The following is a 7,850-nucleotide window of genomic DNA, read 5'->3' as shown; positions in this document are numbered from 1 at the left end:
TGCTATGCTTAGGATTGGGTCTTGTCCATCACATCATTCTCCTAATGATGTGATCCCGTTATCAACGACATCCAATGTCCATAGTCAGGAAACCATGACTATCTGTTGATCACAACGAGCTAGTCAACTAGAGGCTCACTAGGGACGTATTGTGGTCTATGTATTCACACGTGTATTACGATTTCCGGATAATACAGTTATAGCATGAATAAAAGACAATTATCATGAACAATGAAATATAATAATACTTTTATTATTGCCTCTAGGGCATATTTCCAACACTAACATAATTGAATCATATAATAATCCCTCAAGATGGGACAAAGAGTCACTCCAAAGTTCTTATCTAGTGGAGAACATAAGATGAAATTGTTGTAGGGTATGAAACCACCTCAAAGTTATCTTTTCTAATCAATATATTGAGCCATCCCTATAAGTGTCACAAACATCCCTAGAGTTCGTACTAAAATAACACCGTATGATACACATCGACCAACTCTAATGTCACCTAGATACTCCAATGTCACCACAAGTATCCGTGATTTTATTATTCGATATGCATCAAACAACTTCAGATTCATAATATTCAATCCAACACAAAGAACTTCAAAGAGTGCCCCAAGGTTTCTACCAGAGAAAGTTGGACAAAAATGTGCATCAACCTCTATGCCTAGATTACGCCAATGTCACCGCGGGAATCCACAAGTTGATTGCCAAAACATATATCAAGTGAATCAATAGAACACCCCATTGTCACCGCGGGTATCCACATGCAAGACATACATCAAGTGTTCTCAAATCCAACAAAGTATTCAATCCGATAATAGTGAGACCTCAAAGGTAAAAACTCAATTCATCACAACAAGGTAGAGAGGGAGAAACAGCATATGATCCAACTATATTAACAAAGCTCGTGGTACATCAAGATCATGCCAAGTCAACAACACGAGAGAGAGAGAGAGAGAGAGAGAGATCAAACACATAACTACTGGTACATACCCTCAACCCCAAGGGTGAACTACTCCCTCCTCGTCATGGTGGCTGCCTAGATGATGAAGATGGCCTCCGGTGATGATTTCCCCCTCCGGCAGAGTGCAGAAATAGGGCTCCAGATGGGATCTCTTTGGTACAGAGGCTTGCGACAGTGGAGTTGAAGTTTTAGGTTACCTTTCGGGGGTTCCTCTGTTTATAGGAATTTTCAGTGTTGGAATCATGCGAAAATGATTTACGATGGGCCCACAAACCACTTGGGCACCATCACCCCTGGGCGCGCCCAAGTGGCTTGTGGACACCTTGTGGCTCTTCTGGTCCTCCCACAAAGCTTCGGGGGTCTCTTATGTTCCAAAAAAATTGCCAGAAAGTTTCAACCCATTTTGTGAACTTTTATTTTTGCACAAAAACAACACCACAATAGTTCTGCTGAAAACAACGTCTGTTCGCGTTAGTTCCATTCAAATCATACCAAAACCATATAAAATTGTTGTAAACATGGCATGAATACTTTATAAATTATAGATACGTTGGAGACGTATCAGCATCCCCAAGCTTAATTCATGTTCGTCCTTGAGTAGGTAAATGATAAAAGAAATAATTTATGAAGTGTGAATGCTAGCATAGTCTATAAGTTTGATCAATGATAATTTCAATCACTTTTCCTAACATCATAACAACTACTCTTTCTCATAAAACTCATCATGATAAAATAGTAATCAATATTCACATGTTATGGTTCAAACAATGCATTCTCTTGAAACTTAACAACCTATGTTCTTAGTCAGCAAACAATTTCAATGCATATTATTTTCAACAAAGTCTAAGTAAGAGTTCCACATACTCAATTATCATATAGTCTTCTATGATTGCTAATACTCAAAGCATATTTTTAGAACAAATAGAATCCATCGAACACAGAGAATGATAGGGGCTTAATGTTTCGCCTCCCAACTTATTTATCATAGAGATACATGTCAACAATAATAATTCATGATCAAATATATTTGAATGGCCATATGTGCTTGGATATTTCCCACCACATGATGCTTGCCAAATAAAGAATGGGTTGGAAAAAGGAATTGACTCAACAAAAAAATAACAGCAAAAGTAAAAGATAAGCCCTTCGCAGAGGGAAGCATGGCTTTGCAGAGGTGCCGGAGCTCATTGCGTAAAACAGAGATGAGTACATTTTGAGTGGTGTTCCTTTCCTGTCAATGTCATGAACGAGAATTCTTAATATCTTCCATGCTAAACACATTATCGGAGGTTCCCAGACAGAAAGGTAAAGTTTACTCCCCCTCAACCATTCAAACACAAGCCATGGCTAGCCGAATCATCGGGTGCCCTCCATACAATCAACTTTCCGAGGGAGTTTGTTTCATTATAATTTTTTTCATTTTGATTACAAGACTAGGCATCCTAATTACCAGCCTATCTTGTGCAATGACAAGTGAATAAACACCCATCGTGAGAATAACCCGCTTAGCATGGAAGATATTAACCACCCTCTGTCGCTCCGTGAGCGGTACGGGCACACAAAGTAGATGATTATTTGAAGGATTAGAGGTGGCACATGCAAATTTACTTGGAACAACAGAGTAATACCGCATATAGGTAGATATTGTGGACTCATCTGGAACAACTTCGGTTTAGGGATTTGGATGCACAAGCAGTATTCCCGCTTAGTACAGGCGAAGGCTAGCAGATAGATTGAGAACTGACCAACTAGAGATCGACAACAGTCATATAAAATTGTTCTAAACATGGCATGGATACTTCATAAATTATAGATATGTTGGAGACGTATTAGTGCCACTTGCAAGTTTTGTATTAGAGTTTTCATTTACACTACCCTTACATACCCATGTTAGGACCTCATGCAAAAGAGGAAGGGTTTTCAAAAAAACCTTCCTTGCGTGATTTATTGGTTTCCACTATACGACTTACCCCACAACGTATACCGCATGCTTTTCTTCAAAAGTGGTGGTTCCATGTGGCTATTCTCACTACTATAGAAAAGGGTAATAACGACGGTTTTGATACATGGTTCGGAGGCGGTTTTACGTTATGCCTCTAAGTCATCACCCTAATACTCAAGTCATCGTAGGTAGTTTTAAAAACCGCCTCTAATACTCCATGTGCCACAGGTGGCTTTGAGCAAAAATCCTCCTCCAGTATCCCCATACTCATGCTCACTTGCCTTGGCCAGTTATTCATACACAACCGCCTCCAAGCTTGGGGAAATACTAAAAGGATGCCCCCTCCTCACCGCAGGGGAAACCTTGCATGGTACACTTCATACATTTATTTATTAGCACATCTTACACATGTAAATTTTACAAGGTGGAATGGGATTAAAATTTTATCTCTCCTAATAACATGGTACAATATAGGTCATTTCCTTGTGATTTCTTACTCGACTGGATTGTTACGAGATAGTCTTTTTTTTACCAGCCGGCCACAAGTACTGCATCCTGCAAGTGCACATGGCTATGTAGCACAATTCATGATAAGTAAGTGCTGAATCCACATGGAGCGAAAAGAATGACACTATCAACCCTGCAAATACGTTGTCACCTACGCAACTACATTCACACCCATACCATAGTCTAGAATTAGTCTATTATATCGGTTGCAAGGAAAATGATAGTAATGTCAATTTATCTAAACTATGAATGAGAAGGTAAGTACTAGAAATAAAAATAAAGTAAAGTAAATGCAGCGGCACTTGATTAATAGAAGTGTTCTTAGGAGTTTCAAAGTCATCACTGCTAGTATAATCCACATAACATATGCAATTGCATAGTCTAGGTTTGGATAACTAAGCCACCTCTGGTTGTCTAAAAGTAGATGGAGCTTGGTACAACATACATGCTACATGCATAGCTTCATATCACAGACTCCACAATCGTATCTCCCCGCATTGACAATGGTGACTAAGGGTCACCTCATGGATGTGGCCAATGGCCAGTTCTCCATTATTCTTAGATCAATTGCCCAGGGAAGGAAGGGAGATATTATTGTCAGCTCTTTACCTCCACATGCCACCATCACAACGTACGGTAGTATCCTTAATCTCCATAAAGGAAAAATGACGAGTCAACAACCTTACAGAACATTCATGAAGAATATTAACATAAACATGCAAAAGAGGATTCAATATCTCACATCGGTGTTAAGTTCTAATACATACTGGAGTTCATCCTTATTCTGCGAGAACTAATCTAATTACGCAAACATGTATATGGAGAACATAGAGGGGACACATAAGTTACAAGCCAACACGATGTTGGAGAAGGAGGAGAACATGGTGGCGCCAGTGGGATGGCATCGGCCCTACGGTCAGTGCGACGCATTGATGGAACCTCCCTCTTCCTTCTTTATTGTCTCGGACCTTCCTCTATGGTAGAGAAGGTCTTGCTGCTTCAATGAAGGTGTGAGAATACGTGGTAGAATAAATGTGACTTGTTTTTTTTGGGGACAATAAATGTTACTTGTTGATGGCACCAGGGTTGGAGGTCAATATGGAGGTCGCCTCCACATATGTCCTCCATGGATACTCCACACTAACGTTCATCCGAGGGCTCTAGGGGATCCAAATCCTCTCTCAATACCTCCCTTGGTTGCCAAGGATCGCATAGGAGCAAACTGGGATGATATCCGTGAAGAATGGCATATGTTATAGCTAATTTTGCATCCTCCACAGGTTGGCACGAGCGCTAGTATTACCGGCATTGTCATACCAGGCACCGTCTTTTCTCCTGGACTCTATGCGGGCATTTTTGTATTGAGCACAAAGCAGTATCACATGACTTGATCATGGCCGTCGATTCTGATCAGTCAAAATGTTGCCCGACCAACCCGCGATGCCAGATGCTTACTCTTCATTCCGGTTGATGCTATCCATTCAACAACTATCAATATTACCTCATCTTCTTCATCCACGATTTCACTCTCGGACTCATACCATGAATTAGACGATGAATAATCAGATACCATTAGCTCGGCCATCGGATCCATCTATACATAGTGCAGATCATAAGTCATCTATACAAATCTATGAGCCGCTAAACAAAAACATTTTTTTGTGGGAGGCGCTAAACTAAGACTACAAGAAAAGATATGGGAATGACTCGGTGGAGGTAATTGGTGCCAAATCGTGGTAGTCCGGATGGCGGAGGTGGCACGAAAGGAAGGCGAAGCGGAGATGTGGCGAGGCAGAAGGGTGCGTGCATCCTGAAATGTCTGTGGCACCAATATTTGGGTGGACGAAGAGCACGCTATATCGCCTTGCCCAACTGCCAAATATGGAGGCTTGCGGGATTGATTTGAAGCACCCTCAAAAAATCATAGCAATCTAGGCTGGGATAAGGACTATGCTAGAGTGGTATTTTCGACCAAAATCATGATAATAACAGATATTATGGCAATTGGATTGATACGACGACTCTTCTAGAGTTGCCCTAAGAAGCAGGAAATTCGATTTATAGCTTGCACAATGATCAAGGCTGCCATGGGTTTATGAGCTAAAATGGGAGTTCTATGTATTTTATTTTATTCAGTGCATACATAAATTATGATTATCCTAAAAATGTTTTTCCACTGCTATAAATTGAAAATATCGAGAAACTTTTGCTGTAAATCTTGCTTGAGCTTTCTGAGTGGAATGGAACTAACAAGTAATTTTTCTTGGAAATTCATGTGCCCAAAATCATGTAAAATAATGTTAATAATGATAAAGTTTGATTAATGAAAAAGCAATGGGTCATTATGGGCTGGATTATGTTCTTCAGGCATTTAAAAAAAACTGTATGCATTTGATTTATGTTACTAGTGTTTTTATCATATTTTTGCACTGATGTTTTAATTGCCTCGAGATATGTTAAGATCATGTTTAGATATTATGGTAGGAAATCTATTTAGATTTTTTTATGTCGTTGTCATGTTAATATAATTTTATGGATTTTCTTAATGATGGACATTTTAATGATGGAATGTTAATGTCATAAAATTGTATTTGTTGTGAAGAGATTTCCTATGATGATAATTTAATTAAAAAAAATGTCTTATCGTGAAGTTCATATTGAGGCCAGCCTTATGTTATTTCTAATGATGTGATCAGTACTAACGGGCTGAGGCCACCAGACAAAAAAAGTTAATAGTCGCATGATGTAGTTTTCCGCACTTCACTATGCGTCATGATAATGATGGGGCAATAAGGCTGTTGAGATAAACTAGAAAGTTTTGATTGGTGCATTTTATGTCATTTTAATATATTATGCACCGCTTAATTATTCCTGATGGTACAAATGATGTTAATAAATTATGATCACAGTTCCCTTAGCAGATGAATTTTGTTTTGAGAATTGTTCTGAAGAACATTTGTCACCAAATATTTTTATTTACTGAATCCTTATATATTTTGATGGCCAAATTTAATATTTAGATGGAATTAATGTCTTCTTAGACTGAATGTAAGTTTAAAGTTTACTCTTTGGCAATGACATTTGTATTTATATGTTAATTCTAATGTCATTTTCATTGTATGTCTTTGAGAATTTTTATGATAATTTTGACACTCATGTTTAATGTTATTTTCAGTGACCATTAAGTGTCAATTTTTTTCCGAGAAAACGCAAAGGACTCTTTGTGTTTCATTTCATTGAAAAGATGAGAAGATACAAACCTCCTAGGAGGTGGTGGTTACATGAGTTAGCACCCTATTAGTGAACATCCCAGTTAGTGGGAAGGACTACCCTGAGACCCAATGCGCCAGCTTGTGCCCAGCATTTGGCTTCAGCCTTGATCCTATCTACGAGGGTGGTAACCGAGGGGCACGCATTCTCGAAGACGCACTCATTGCGCTGCTTCCAGGTCATCCAAGGTACGAGCATGACGATGGATTGCAGGCCTTTCCGTAGCGCATGTGGGGTCTGCCCTTTCGTTCGTTGCCACCAGTCCGTGAGGGTGGGCTAATTGTTTGGCGGTTGTGAAGGTATCCTCGCCCAAGCCAACACGTCGTTCCAGGTTTGCCGTGAAAACAGGCATTTTAGGAGCAGGTGCCACATCGACTCTAGGGCCTAATCACAAAGGAGGCATCGTGGATGGTGCTGTAGTCCGCGACGGGCGAGTCTATCCGCCGTCCAACACCGGTCCTGGCTGGCCAACCAATGAAAGAAATGGACGCGGCGCAGTGCCCAGCTCTTCCAGGTAAGCTTCCAGGAGGGGCATTTCGTGGACCCATGGAAGGTTGCAGCGTAGCATGACCGTGCCGTGTAGGTGCCACTAGCCGTCCATCTCCAGAGCATTCGGTCAAGCATGTTTGATAGGCTAATGTGCTGCATGGCTCGCCAAAGCCTGAGGTATTGCCAATCTCATGGATCCCTATCACTCCTTGTATGTCACGAGCCCAAGCGTTGCCCGCTAGGCCTGCAGCCACCGTTCTTGATTTGCGTTGCCGTTTGGGTATGCAGTGGTAGAGTGCCGGTGCGAGCTCACGCACGGACTGACCGTTGAGCCATCGATCGCCCAAAACAGTGTCGTCAGTCCATCGCCAAGCTCCATGGTCGTCGATGCGAAAAACAATGCGCGCTCCTCGCAAGAAAACTAGAGTTCGAGGCCTCGCCATGCGTGGTCGTCGTCCGTGTGGGAGAACCACATCCAGCATAGGCGCAACACGAGGCCAGTGCGCTCCAGGTCCTGGACCCCCAGCCCACCGTACTCGAGCGGACGGCACACACGTCGCCAGTTGACGTGGCAGTGTCCACCGTTAGCAACAGCGCGCCCAACCCACAAAAGCCGCGCTGGATCTTTTTGAGCTATCTCAAGGTCTTCTTGGGCGGCGCAAACGCGAGCAG

Source organism: Triticum dicoccoides, chromosome 1B, assembly GCF_002162155.2.
Source record: "Triticum dicoccoides isolate Atlit2015 ecotype Zavitan chromosome 1B, WEW_v2.0, whole genome shotgun sequence".
Classification (NCBI taxonomy): domain Eukaryota; kingdom Viridiplantae; phylum Streptophyta; class Magnoliopsida; order Poales; family Poaceae; genus Triticum; species Triticum dicoccoides.
This window is presented reverse-complemented; position numbering follows the sequence as displayed.